Below are 15,655 nucleotides of genomic sequence, written 5' to 3'. Positions count from 1 at the left end.
AAAACTCGTTGTCCATTTGTATGACTTCTGTTCTTTTTTCTGATACACCAGGTGCTACCTGATGAACTGCGTTTTGAGGTATGCCTTTGTGGATTTCGATTAATTTCCTCTGTAATTTTCTTATCAACATGTAAATATGTGGTAAGTGCTGGAAATGCTTTGTTACGCTAGGAAGCTGAAGCATATTGATAAAACATACAACAGAGCTGATTTTGCTAAATTAATTAGTAGGTATCAAAAGTATGAACAATGTTTTTCTATAGATTAAATGAAAATATCAACCAGAAAGTAAGGTATTTGTGGGTATTTTGGGTTACATGTACATTTCTGGTGAGGCGATATCTAGTTATTCCCTATTTCATTCCCATGCAAAAATTTAGTGGATTCTATGCGGAGACAAGCGTTGCTATTTTAACATCTGCCTTGAGCCTTTACGCCCATTTCAATTCTTCTGAGGGGCATCTTTGGTAGAAAAGTTAGGTGTCATCTCTGTCTTCTTTGGAGACGGGGAATGTTGAACTTTATGATCTCATTATAGTACTCAAGTCGAGCTTTTCAGCCAAGCTTAAATGTGACTGTTCCCTTTGATTCTTTCTCTGGATTGTTTGCTGGTATACACTGATAATTTATTGGATTAATCTTTAACCCACTTCCACTCCCACTCCCACCTCCTCTCTCCAAAGTTCATGTTGTTTCCTTCCAAGGGGTGAATTGAGGTTACATATCTAGGGAACTTAAGACAATCAAATATAATGTATTGATGTCTGCTTGAGAAAAAAATATGCTGGTTCTAAATTGAAAATTTAGCTTTTGCAGCCTTCCCTTCTAATATTTACAGCTAAGGTGAGGAAATCGAAAATTACTATGATTTAATGATTAATGTTGTGTAGATCTTGTGTAAAATGACCCCATACACCTTGGGTAGGGCAGCTTGTGTTTGTCGAAAGTGGAGGTACACAATTCGGAACCTTTTATTTTGGCGCAATGCATGCCTAAAGTCTTGGCAGGTACCAGGGATGCTGGTTCTGGTTGTTCTATTGGCACTAGTGAGGTTAGTAAGTAACATTAACCAATGTGCCTTATTTCTGAAGTTTCTGGATTGGTAGAAAACTATAAGGTCCTTCAGTTGAACTATGATGGTTCATGGTGAAAAATGTTGCTTTTAAGACCAAGACTTTGACGGATGGTAAGATATAGTTTTTGATGAGGATGATAAAACATAGTTTCACAATTACTTCAAAATATACTATAGTTTACACCTCTTTCTATGACAGGAAGTTCCTTATTATTTACCCAAAAGAAGTTTCTTAATAATTGTAAAATTCTTTAGGGAATTTATTATATTGGGAGGGAGAGAAGCATGAGGACATGTATAGGGATTGTTGGCTACTTCCTCTCATTCAACATTGGAATGTTATGGATTCTAATCCTTGCTTTTGGTGAATAATGAAATGGACACTTTTCTCAAGACACTAGTATGCCAATATTTCTAACTTCCATTTGTTACTTTTTGAATAGATAGGCGACCACGTATTGTAAAATTCTTGGATTTTTGTTAATACCATGCCAGATTTTGAGTATCCTCAAATCAATTCTGTTATTTGGTCATTGGTCGTTGGATTAATATGAGTCTTTTCCGTATTCTAGAGGAAACTCTAAGTTCTCAAGTCTTATCCCGTAATTGGTGCATCTAGGAAAACAGTATTTGTTGATATTCACTTTGACATAGCTTCTCTATTCAAGAATAATGGTAAGAGTCGAGAGTTGTTGAACAAGCGAAAAAAACAAGAGTTAAGAGTTGTTGATTTTCACCATTGTGGAAATTTTTGTTGCTACTAGTACTATAATTAGAATTTTACTATTGATCATTCAATATTTTGAAAAGCTAACGATATAAAGTTTTTCACGAAGTTAAGTGGAGAAGGGTAGAGAGGCGGGCCCATTATCCACTGATAAATGTTGGGTATAGTGTATATGGTAGAGATGTATCGACTGAATTTTCCAAAATAAATTTCTCTATAGACCACATACCATGGTATTTGTCTTGGATTTACTTATGCTATCTGAGCAGGAGAACTAATTAATTTCCTATCAGGATGCTTTTGCCGTAGCCTATAAAAAGAATTAGTTTATTTGTATCTTAAGTCTAAGTTGAAAAATTTGAAGGTATTAAGAAGTCTTAATTTGATTTTTTCCGCAGGTATTTATATCAGTCGAAACACATATATTCGTGCAGGAGTAGCTGATTGGAAGATCACTAATCGAGTTCATATTGTATATGTATTCTTATTCTCCACATAGTTAAAATTGTCATACAGTTCTTGAGTTGCATGTTTAGAGATGAGTTGTACTGGTAAATGGTGCATAATGCTTGTAGTGGAAGGCAAATTATGCAGTACGCTAATTCATCTTTTGCCTTGTAAATTTCATTAACGAAGATAGTTGATACTGAAAGTGAAAACTGAAAGTTGTAAAGCATATTATGCAGCTAAACACTGCAAATAGACTTGCTCTGCTTGAGAATCCGGAAAACAGAGCAAGTGGTGGGCTATTGCAAGAATACATGTTCTGCTTGAGAGAGGTTGTTGCCCTCATCTGGAGATAGTTGATAGTGTTCAATTTCCTCCCATTGCTTCTTTTCTACACTTTGCAGCCTATAGCATTTAGTGTCAATGGCATTTTATAACATTGCCATCTTCTCTTTGATTATAGGTGTGTTACTATCGCTATATGAGATTTTATCCTTCAGGAAGATTCCTTTATAAGGTAGTAATCGTTTGTTTTTCAGCTCGTATGACATACTTTATCTTTAAACATTGTTCTTGGCATCTTGTTATACCTGGTTTATAACTTCTGTAGATTTCTTTTAACTAGAATTGATCACAAAAAGTCAAAGATGTCGCGAAGTACCTGAACTTCCGTGCCTCAAAAGCTGATTGTGTTTTAAGGGGAGTTACACGCTATCAAAGGATAAAGTAAGCCCAATTCTAACTTTCCCGTAAAAGTCAATTTGTTTCTGGCAGCAATTTGGTTATATACGTTCAAATCAAAATAATGGTTCAATTCTCCTTACTTAAGTTGAAAATGCTTTTGGCATTCAGTTGATATATGTGAAGCTAATTTTGAACAGACAGCTCACTTCCTTCTCATTTGCAGGTCGAAGCTGCTCTTTTGTACCCGAGAACGCGTCCAACTGTGTTGAGATTCCGCTTAAGGTACTTGATCATGGAGATTATATTTGTATTTTGAGTTCTTATGCTCAGCTCTTGTTTAATAAAACTATGGCTGAAGGTTTGGGTACTTTTCCCCTGGCCCTACAAGTCACCATTTTAGTTTCTTACACTTACATCCGAGCCAAACTAGCTTCTAAGCAAAAATTAATAAAAATCACCATCTGTTAAGAGTGAAAGCTTTGTTAATTATTGTTTCCTTATTTATTGTGAATGGTTATGATCGGTTGGACCATTGTTATACCCCCATCCCCAATAGATATAGAAAGAAAAAGGAAAGGTGCTTTAGTATGGTTTGAGTATGTACATGCGAGATGTTATCTTTGAGGGAATCAATTTCTAATCAGTGCTTGTTGTAAATTATTGAAGATATTCTACTCAAGAAAAATATTTTACAGTGCTCTCATAGGATGATTAACCATGACTAGTGTCGAGTGAATTTTTTTTCTAACATTTAATTTTCTTTTGAATGTGTATGAAATTGTAGGTCATCAAATTCCCCAGGTCAACTCAATATATTGGAGCGAACAATAGTTTTTTTGAACTACTATTATATATGTTTGAATACATATTGAAATTTATTGCTAGTACAGTTGTTTGCACTATTCCTTTCTATGTATGTAGTACAAGACATGTTTTTCGAATTTTATTGTAAATCAATATATTGAACTATTTATTAGTTAATTTGATGTTTGAGATCATTTATATTATACAATTATCTTATTAGTAAATCTATCCAAACCAAAATTATTATTTTTCAATTAGAAATTGTGGCAATAATAATTCTAGACAACGTTGCCACACTTTAAAAGTATTGCTAGAGGGATGACAATTGCGTGCCTTATTGATTATAAAATGTAGTATGTACATTTGAAACTGTTAAACTTTATAAGTGTTGTTGTTGAAGAGTTATAAAAAAGCTACACTTTTAAACTGTGGCCAATAACAAAGCAAAGGCAACGCTAGAAAGTGTAGTTTTATCAAATAAAAGTGTTACCAATGAGATGTTACAAAGCGTGGCCTTTGTACCTCATGGGCCATGATTTTTAAGCATAGATGCTACGGTAACACTTGAAAAGTGTAACCTAAGGAAAAGGTTACGCCTCTTTAGGCCACCCCCAAAAAGTGTTGCCTAAAGTTAAAAAGCGTTACCATTTATTAAAGGCCACACTTTTTGATAGTTTTGGCCACACTTTACAAGTGTGGCTGAAAGCCTAAAATCTTGTAGTGGTGGTTGGACTTAGGGAACGTAGATGAGAGTCATAAGCCAATTGGAGGGAAATGGTTGTTGGGTCAACTTCAAACGGTCATAGCTTTTAGCACAAAATGAATTAGGTGGCCCATGACCTATCAAATTAAAGATAATTGAATTATATTTTCAACGCCACCGAGTTAGCTAAAATACCATCTCAGAGTAAAGAGTTCTGATCGTTTTAGTGAAGCCCTATCGGGAAGACCACAAACCACGACCACAATCAATGGTTGGTAGGCCAAACGATGGTCCGTAGGTCCTTCCGTAGATGGCCTTTGTCAGCTTTCAAGTTAGGGTCATTTAGGTATTTTTCCTAGGCGTTGGGGCCCTTAAATTATGTCGTTTAATTCCTAAATTACGTCGTTTTAATCAATCTAAGTCTAATAACTTACTCAGACATACCCAAAACCCTCATTCTCTAAAAATCATCCAAACTTGTAGCAAAAAGAAGACGAAAAAGTCGACCAAACCTCCCAAGAACAAGCACCAATGTTCTTCAAGGTTCAGCCTCAAAATCCAAAGGATTTTCCCATAGATTTTTTCACCAGGTATGTGGGATTTCACTAGTGGGTTTCTTTCATCCACTAGGTCCCTAGAATTCAGTCAGCTCCCTGATTCTCCATATCTTGTTCAGACCTAGCATTTTTAAAACCTTGGAGTTGTGTTGTGATTTAGTTGTAGTAGTATCTTTAATCAAAATGAAATGTTTTCTTGGAAAGTTTGCTTAATTCCTTGTATGAAACTCAGAACCCTAGTTTTTATATATTTTCTTAGTTCACAAATTATACTTGCTAGGTTAGTTAAATAGATAATCATGCTCCAAATTTTGAATGTTACATTATCAGTATATAAATATTGCATTTTCAGATGGCATGTCAGTATTTTGAGTTATTAAGTGTTTTAGTTACATTCGTTTCATTACATATTCAGCTAGGAGTAGACTTAGCACCGAGTTGGACTATGGTTCGACATACCATTATTGTCCCAGAAGTATGTGCCCCGTAAGAGTATAAAGTCCCTTATGTTGGGCATCAAATTTAGTGATCACGCCACTTATGCCTTTATACCCCTCGCAAGGTATATTGGGTCGAGACATACATCGAACTCCACGTTGAGTACACGTGGTTTATATGACTTAGTAATAGCTCCCACAGTTCGACTCTTAGTGCATTTGACAAGGTTTCTAGTATATACTTCAACATTTAGTTCAGGATGATATTTTCATGATTAGTACAAGGTCATTGCATTCAACTTAGCTTTTCAGTTATGTTTTAGCATTTACATTCTTGCTAAGTTATGTTTTGTTCATCTTATATATATTTGTTCAGCCTAGTATCTATATCATGCATGCTCAATACATAGAATGTACTGACGCATACTCTACGCTACATCCTTTCATGATCTAGATTCAGGTACACAGCATATAGATCGCGCTTAGATCGATTCTCGGTCCGCATTTAATCAGCTTCAGTGGTGAGTCCTCATACTTGAGAACAATAGACATGATTTTCATTTTAGTTTTGTTATTCAGTTTTCAATTTTGTTAGAGTTAGTTGGGGGCATGTCCCAGAAACTCAACTCAGTTAGAGACTTTTCATACATAGTAGTTGAATCAGCTTGAATCGTTAAGTTCATGATATAGTTGTTATTAAGCTCTTAGTATGGTTTATTCATTCAAACTAGTTGGGGTTTCCCTATTTTCTAGTTATCTTTTGTTTCAGCTTCCACATAGTATATATCTTATTCAGTTATTATCAGTATGCTTGATATATGCAAGACAAAGGGTTAGCTTGGGGTCACTCGTCATCCTAGGTCCCGTGTTATGTCAAGGGGTAGCCTTGGGCGTGACAAATTTGACTATTAACGCCATAAATCAAGGCAAACAAGGAACTTCTACTTCATGAGTGAAGTCATGTGCTTTAGATTAGTTTTTGGTTGCCTTCCCTAGACCTGTGCATCGCTGGATCTTTAGTTCATCGGATTTCCCTTCAAATAATGATGCACAAAATAATCCCACCAATAGACAATCAATTTACTATGCGGGATTGTATTGACATCAACTTTATTATAGTATTAAATCCATACATGTTTGGTATTTTTTCCTATAACATGTGTGTCTTAATTCAAATAAGTGTGCACTTCAATTCTTATTGTTTTCTACAAGACCACAGATCTTGTTCCATTTTTTTTGTTCCTTTTTAAAACATTGTAAACTCATAGTATAAGTTTTCTTGATGGTGTTATCACCACATCAAGAATGATGAAAATAGGTAAATCATTCTAATATTTTCATATGGAGGGCTTAATTTTCAAAGCACCTTGAGCTAGGTAACGATCAATGTTTTCCTCTTTAAGCGGAGTATATTATTTTCTCTGTGTGGTAAATAATTCCTTGCCTTTTCAAATGAGGAATGACAATGAGTCAATTTTCTAAAATGAGATAATAGGTGTAAAGGAACTCGAAATTAATTGCGCTAACATAATTTTCCCCTTTACTAATCAGGGATCCCTTGCCTCTTTTACTCTCCTTCATAACTTATTCAGCATCTGATGAACAGTCACAATGTTTCCCCTTTCATCATGTGAATTAAATATTGAAACACAGAAAATTTCCTCAACCTACTCTTGTGGTGATCTCTACATCAAGAGACTATATAAATAAATTACTTCTTAGGGAAAATACAACAAGAAAAGCAGGTGCAATCTCTTTATGTTTTTATCATTTTGAAATTAAGAAGTGGGGTCATGAAACAATTGTAAAGTTGTCTCGGTGGAATCAGCCTATAATGTTTGTATCAAGATAGGATGTCTACTTTTATTGATGGAAGATGCATGGACCTTGCCCAAATTCGACAGAAATGAAAGATATGTCATGCACCAGTCTACCCTTATCATTTTGACACTAAATTTGTAAATTGACTAACTACACTCCTTTATAATCCAATAACAACTTATAATAAATAAAATATAAGCCTAGTAACACATTGAATTCAATAAATATCAACATAATGTTTCTTCAAATATCGAGGATCAATATCTTTACAACTATTTGGAGTTTAATGGCAATTGAGGAATCAATAATCAATACTAATTTTTTCTCGTGACCTTATCCTTATCCTGAATCACTAATGTATAAATTTATCAATGTTAATCTGTCTCACTATTGAAACCTAAATCCTCTATGCCTCATTTGAATGTATTAGTGGCTTAATATTCACCATCAAGAAACTTCACTTTAAGGCTGCTTATACATCACCCTACTCAGACACCACTTATGGAATTTCACTGAGTTTGTTGGGGTTGTTATTTGCACTTTAATCTGTGCACAATAATGATATTGTCATTCTACGAAATTGTAGGAAAATTAACATGATGATTCTTAAAGAACCATTTCTCCCAAATCCCTGTGTTGATAAAAAAAATATGCAACATATAACTTATAAAAGAGAGAGAGCAACAACATAGAATGTTACATTATTCCATTCACGACCAAGTACTCATGAGTAAAGCTTGGATTACAAAAGAAGTTTAATGCTTAATAAGATCAAGAAGTAACAAAATGCATAAGTCTTTCCTCACGGATATAGCCTACATGTACTGTATAACAACTAATGAAATGTATGTTTTCTCAAGGTACCGCCTTTTATTTTCCATGACAAGAGAAAAATAGGAAATCACGAGATGTTGATTTGATCAAGGAGCTTGCTGCATACTAGAGGTGAAAGAGCCTGATAGGAAGATTAGCAGAAAATTTGATGAGTTTCCATTACATTGGAGAATTAATTAATGCTCCATGAAGGACTAATAACATACAAATATGATCATACACTAGCAAAAATTAACATTCTTATTTTGGTTCAAAGTGCATTCTTTAATTAGCTGTAACCTTATCTTAGTGAAAATATTTGATATCCTTAAACCTAAACATGAATGAAGTTGACCTAATCCATATAAATACACATACAACATGGAGCTCATTTACTTACGATGTTAATGCAAGCATGTTAAGTCAACAAATAAGACTAGAAACTACTTAGGTGAGATCACATGTACTATCAAGAACAAACACAAGAGATTCTAAACCATAAATACAAGATATTTTAAATCAATACAAACCTTTTAAGAAGGATCTAGAACCGGAAGCATAGCCTTTTCAAGGGTATTGACGATTGATTCCATATTCATAGTTTGTTTAATATCCTCTGCCTCATCATGCAAGGTATAAAACTTTGTAAGTTATGTCGAACATTAAAAGAAACTGTTGTTGTCTCAGAAATCTAAACATACTATGGCCTCCCTTTGTTGAAACATATTTGGAAACAACTCAATTTGATGGCTATAGGGTACATCAAAAACAAAAAGAGTTAGAAATCATCTGATTCACGAACTTCAACAAGCAAATGAATGCTTTCATGACGTAATATCATAGCAATAACTAGTTATCTGGGAAATTGGACAAACTAACTTTTGTGGTCAAAATTGTGTTTGCACAAAACCTAATGGAAACATGATTTTGTTAAAGAAAATAATATCACACATATAACATGAAGTTAACTGAATAAGAAGCCACTGTAAATTACATTACGTGAAGAAACAATGGTCCTTATTAGTAAATAAATAAATCATAGTTATACCTAATATCAATTACAAATGGTGCCCTCTGAGGAGAAGATGATGGCACAACAAAAGGGACTTGACATACCACATTATCCATAGTCCGAGTAGCCTGAAAATTTAACCAACTCGTACATTTAGATTATCTTGGGCATGCTTAGTATGAATAGAAAAAAAAAAGAAATTTAACCTAGAAAAAGCTAGGGAAAACCTCAGCATATGGATCTTGGGCATACTTAGCCTGAATAGAGTTGAACATACTATAGAACGAATTCCACCAATCTGCTAGAAATCCCTCCAGTGATTCGATAGCTGAACAAATAGCACAACTAAATTATTGTACATTAGCACATCATACCAAATAAAAAATCAGTCACTATATTTGGCAAAGCATTCGAAAATAAAGAACAACAAATTATACAATTCTTAAACACGAAAAGAGTTGTTGAGAATAAAGTGACCCTCACTAATTGAACCATAAAATTCAATGAATTACATCTACTATCATTCCCTCCATTCTATTTCTATGGACACTTTGTGTATTATACAATCCCTTTAATCCAATTTTATGTGACACACTTTCTTTATTAATCTATCCCCCCAAAAATGTAACATTTATGTATTTAAAAATAATTTTAGGTTTAAAATCCTCATGTTAATATGATATTTTGTAGTCACACATGTGTAAACCTTTGTTTACACCACATGTTTCAAAAGTCCTCTTTTCTGTCTCTAATTTTTGGGCCCGATGACACATAAATTCAAATAAGGGGGTTATAAGCTTAATTGGAGAAACTATATAATTCTCTTCATGCATGTGAAAGATGGTTCTCTCTGAATATCCTTAGATTATCATGAAAGTGAAGGAGTATACTTTCATGTTTACTCAACTCTCCAAGTATGCTCGGACAATGGTTGTTGTCTCTAGGGCACGCGTGAGTAATTTTGTCTATGGTACTTTTGAGATTGTAGAATGTAGAAATGTGATGCTGATCAAGGAGATGAACATCTCTCGCTTAATTTCTCATTCTCAAATGATCGAGCAGGAAAAGCTCAAGGAGAGTGATAGGGATAAAAAGAGGGCTAGAATAGATAGTGTTGACTCTTTTTAATAGAGGTTAGGAGGTGGTAGTCAATCTCTGTTTCATCAGAAGTACTCAATCCCGACCCCATATTCTACGAGTTCTCTAGTTCCTAAGTTCAGAAAGGATAACAAGGATTGGCACCATGCTCCAAAACATAAGACAGTGTTACTAGTGGTCACACTTTCTAGTCTGTCAAAAGTGTTGTACGAATAATCAAAGAGAGTGTATGATCGGTATTGGTTGGTATTTTTGATGTTGTATGACATGTCATAGTCGTGTTAGGCATTCCAAAAGCACTAGGAGTTCATGTTCTCACTTTTATTTATTTTTCAAGCTTGAAGCTCTCCTCTTATTAATGCAGATTGAGGGATTGCCTATCGGCCATAGGAAAAGGCAAGGATATTCATTAGCCAACTCAGCCTAACACTACAATAGCTATAGAAGGTCACCTAAATAAGCAAGGTACCTCATCTAGAACTAGTGGTGGATAGCATAACAAAAACTTCTAAGCTCTTCAAATTTGATAGGATCATGATGGTTCACACGATATAGTCACTAGTTTGTTATGAGTCTTTAAACTTGATGTTTATACATTGTTAGATCACACTTTCCTCTGTTACTCCTTATGTTGCTATGAAATTTAATGTTATTCCCGAAATCCTATCAGAACCCTTCTCAATGTCTACTCTTATTGATGATGCAATCTTAGCTAAATGGATATATAGAAATTGCCTACTTTCCATCTTTCACAAAATAACCTCAATTGAGCTAGAAGAGTTAGCCATGCTAATTTTGATATCATTCGCGGCATTGACTTGCTACTCACTTGTTATACCTTATATGGTTGTAGAACAGGAATTGTTATATTTCAATTTTGCTAATGATTCAATCATAGTATGGAAGGGTAGTACTTCATTGCCGATAGGTCGGTTTGTCTCTTACCTTAAGGACATAAAGATATTTTAAAAGAGTTGCATCAACCATCTAGTTTGTGTTATGGATTCCATTTCCAAAATCCTAAGTCTTTAGTCGGTCCATGTAGTGAATAAACTCCCAGAAGTGTTTCTCGAGGATCTTCCTGTATTTCATCCCAAAAGGGAAATTATATTTGGAATAGTCATTCTTCAAAATACCGAGCCTATTTTCGTCCCTTTTTATGGAATGGGTCCAAATAATCTTAAAGAGTAGAAAGATCAGTTAAAGGACCTTTTAAACAAAGGTTTCATCATGCCCAACATCTCTCCATGGGGTGCTCCAGTTCTCTTCGATCATAAGAAAGATAGTTCTAGCACATGTGCATAGATTCATGCATAACCCTCCAAAATCAATGTCTTCTCTCTAAAGTTTTTTATCAAGCAAAACTAGGGTTCCAAGCATCAAGTCTTCATTCAAAGAATTCAAGCTAGGGGTCTTCATTCTAGGTATGTTGGGATTTCATCAATGGATATCCCTTCACCCATTGAGTCCCAAACAACTACAATTTTTTGTATTTCTTATGAATTCTCCAACCCTAGGGTTTCTATGATTTTATGGGTTTTTCCTGTAAATTAATTCGTCTTCATAAATGATCCTTAATTGCATGACTTACTTATGAATTTCATGTTTTAAATGCAATTTTCATGAACACATTAATATCAAGTGTTTTCACTACAAATTATGCTATGTTAGATGCGTGTCTCAAATTATTTTGATTTCCATGATTTATTATTTTTAATATAAAGTATATTTCACTAAAAAAATTAGTTTTCCTGATCTATGAGCTACTCAGTATTTTATCAGTTATTAGTGTGATTCAATATTATTAGGATTATTTTTTTTCCATTGTAATTGCATGTTTCCATGAGAGTTATACTTAGCACCAAGTGGATTAAAGGATGAAGGATTCCGGTCCACATTTGTGGACCTTTATTAGAAATTTGTAAGTCCTAAAAATACTTTGATCATCCATAAAAGTATACCCTGATTCATGAAACATCTTTGATTAACCCAAACTTCGAGTAAGGCCCGGAACACAAACGGATATGACATAGGCTGCCTATCATAACTTAACTATTGATGACTGATTTCACATTTCACCTTAAGTTATAAGCCACATGGAGACTACTTTTAATAAATAATAATTTGTTATAAATTTAAAGACAGACTTACCATCATATGTGGGAGTTCGAACATCAACTTCATTGGTGAATGCCGTAGCTACCTCATACATCCCTTTCTTAACAAAGTAAGCATAAAGACACTTGTCCAACCTGAAAAATAACCAATAAAATCTCACTAATTTGATGTAAACAATTGTCTCTAATATATTTTTCTGATGAAGTCCCCATTAATATTAATTAAAAGGAAAAAAAATCAAATATTACTTTATTCTATTTTATATTGGTCAATCTCATCCTTTCATTATACTTTTTTCCTCTCATGACCATACAATTATCAAACTGTCTCCATTTGTTCCTATTATTAGTTGAGCTCATGGTGAATATGAGAAAAATGAGTTAATACTAATGTATAACATTAATTTAAGTTGGAGCTTAATTAAGGGTTAAGAAAATGAAAATATAGTAAAATTAAGCAAAAGCTTTAATAACTAACAAATTTCTTAAATTTAGGATAATGTAGGTATAAATGATTTTTCATCCTTTTAAATCCATCTACCCTTTCCATATTTTAGTAGGTTGGATTTAATTTTTTAAATTAATAGATCATTTTGGGCATGAAACAATGCACTTGTATAGAAATTAGGGTCATTTTTATTAGATCTGTAGCCAAAAAATTCACAAGAAAAATAAAAATCTAAACAAAAAAAAGTATGCATTTTTATTTTGTTTATTTCATGGTAAATGAAAGAAAAATATATTTTATTGTTTGATTGAAAAAGTAAGAAAATAAAACTATTAAAAAAGAAGAAAAATAATTTTGAATTCAATGGATTGAGTTATGACCTATTATTTTATAATTTTGACACAACCATTTATTTTCCATTGATCTCACCAAGATTGACCCCAATCAACAACTTGACATGTTTTAAATCAACTCAACCATTGTAAAAGAATACTCAAAATATATATATATATATATATATATATATATATAAATTTATGTTTTACATAAAAAAAATTATCAAAAAAATCCTCACCTCAAATTATGAAAACATAAAAGGAGAAAAGAACACGACAAAACACCATATATCATAAAAAAAAGTCATAAATTTTATACTCACAGTTTTTGATGATTCGATGAGGCCATAATCCGGAATGAAATGGAGAAAGAGAACAAAATGGGGGTGAACACCAAATGGAAGACAAGACACAACAAAACAAATATATTTTTGACTTGAGAATAATGAGTGATAAAAGAGACAAGAAAAAGAAGAATGCAAATAAAGAAAAGAAAAAAAATGATATCTACATTTTCATTGTTAAAATGAAAAAATATTTATTACAAAGTGTATGTAATAAAAAAATATGGCATGTAAATGAATGATGGGTGACATTTTACAAATCAAAAATTGTATTGACTTAAAAAGTTTGAGAAAGAAAAAAGAGAGGACTAAAAGGTTGAAAAAAGGAAAAAGAAATCTACAATTTCTTTGTTAAAATGGAAAACCATTAATTATAATAGTGTGCAACATAATGAAACGCAAAATATACAATAATATGAATGATAGGTGATAATTTACTAACCAAAAAAATTGTATTTAGCTAAGGAGAGTGAGAAAGAAGGATTAATTACTTGAGTGGATCCTTTTTAAAAAATAATTACTTATTTTAAGTATACTCTTTAATTATTACCATTTATAGCAATATATAACAATAATATATATTTTATTAGATTTGTCTTTCTCTTTTGCCTCTTTCTCCTTTTTCTCTCTCGCCTTTTTAGTTTTTATCTCTTTTTCTCGCTCTTTCTCCCTTTTTTTCTTTATATTGTTCTTTACCCCTTGTTTTCGTTTGTGCTGCTGCTTTTTCTCTCTTGGTTTCTTTTTATTGTTTTTTCTTTCTTTTTTCCTTTTTGTTGCACTTTCTCCCTCTCTTTCTCTTGTTTTATTTTTCTTTCTCTCTCTCTCTATTTTCTTTCATAGTGTAGTCAATGATTCGTAGACTAAATAAATTTGTATCAATAATTAATTAATTAGATAAGTAATCTAATCGTAGCAAATGAAGAGACATAATAAATTGCAAAATGAATTAAACTTGAATTAAAAATGTGTTCCACACATATTAAAGTTGAATTAGAAGAGAATTAATATGAATGCAAAATGTAGCAAACGAAAGAGCATTATATGATTTGTAAACTAAATGAAATTGTATCAACAATGAATTTCACAAGTAATTAAACGTAAAAAATCAACCAATAAATTGCAAAATCAATTAAAATTGTATTTAAAAGTGTATTACACTAATATTAAACAAGTAAATAAATTAAATTTGCTTTAAAATTGTATTACATAATAATAAAGTTGAATTAGAAGAGAGAATTAAGAATGAATGAAAAACGTAACTAACGAAAGACAAGACAACGATCTATAAACTGACTTAAACTTATATTAATCATGAATAAAACATGTATTATAATGTGTCTTATAAATTATTTTTGATTTGTATCACTAAGAACGTGAGTGATGTTGCAATATGTATTAAAAATGTATTGTGCATGTATTATAAGTGTGTTACCTAAATTACTTTAGTTCATATCATTAAAAAGGGAGTGAAGTTTGCAATATGTATTATAAATGTAGGATTATTATTCATGATTTTAATACAATTATGAAACATATCTAAAAGAACTTTGATACAAACACAATATAGTTCCGTAAACTTCATCCTTTTCGAGCTTCAATCTAATATTTCTCCTAAAATCAATTCTAAACTTAACCAAACCCTCTTAAAATTGAGATATAAACTCCAAATGATATTTTCAATTATTTGTAGGAACAACCTATCCAAACTAAAGAGCAGACAAGTAATCTAATCGTAACAAATGAAGAAACATAATAAACTGCCAAATGAATTAAACTTGAATTAAAAATGTATTACACATATTAAAGTTGAATTAGAAGTGAATTAAACATGCATGCAAAATGTAGCAAACGAAAGAGCATTCTGTGATTTGTAAACTGAATAAAACTTGTATCAATAATGAATTAAACAAGTAATTTAATCATAACAAATCAACCAATAAGCTGTAAAATGAATTAACTTGTATTAAAAGTGTATTACACAAATATTAAAGTTGAATTAGAAGAGAGAATTAAGCATGGATAAAAAATGTAACCAATGAAACACCAGACAATGACCTATAGAGTGAATTAAACTTATATCAATAATGAATTAAACAAGTAATCTAATAGCAACATATAATAAACTACAAAATGAATTAAATTTGCATTGAAAGTGTATTACACAATATTAAAGTTGAATTAGAAGAGAAAATTAAGAATAAATAAAAAAACGTAACTAACGAAAGACAAGACA

At 32.2% G+C, this 15,655-nt stretch overlaps 1 protein-coding gene and 1 pseudogene across 1 annotated transcript in view; both read left to right on the top strand.

The window, feature by feature from the left end:
* LOC125873377 (vacuolar protein sorting-associated protein 27) overlaps positions 1 to 15,655 on the top strand; it is a 1,193,133-nt gene that overhangs the window by 64,596 nt on the left and 1,112,882 nt on the right. The gene's annotated exons all lie outside the window — the stretch shown is intronic.
* LOC125873376 (F-box protein 7-like) lies at positions 46 to 3,886 on the top strand (annotated as a pseudogene).

The sequence above is a fragment of the Solanum stenotomum genome, chromosome 8 (assembly GCF_019186545.1).
Source record: "Solanum stenotomum isolate F172 chromosome 8, ASM1918654v1, whole genome shotgun sequence".
Classification (NCBI taxonomy): domain Eukaryota; kingdom Viridiplantae; phylum Streptophyta; class Magnoliopsida; order Solanales; family Solanaceae; genus Solanum; species Solanum stenotomum.
The sequence above is the reverse complement of the archived record's forward strand: the minus strand, read 5'-3'. Positions and strand labels throughout refer to the sequence as shown.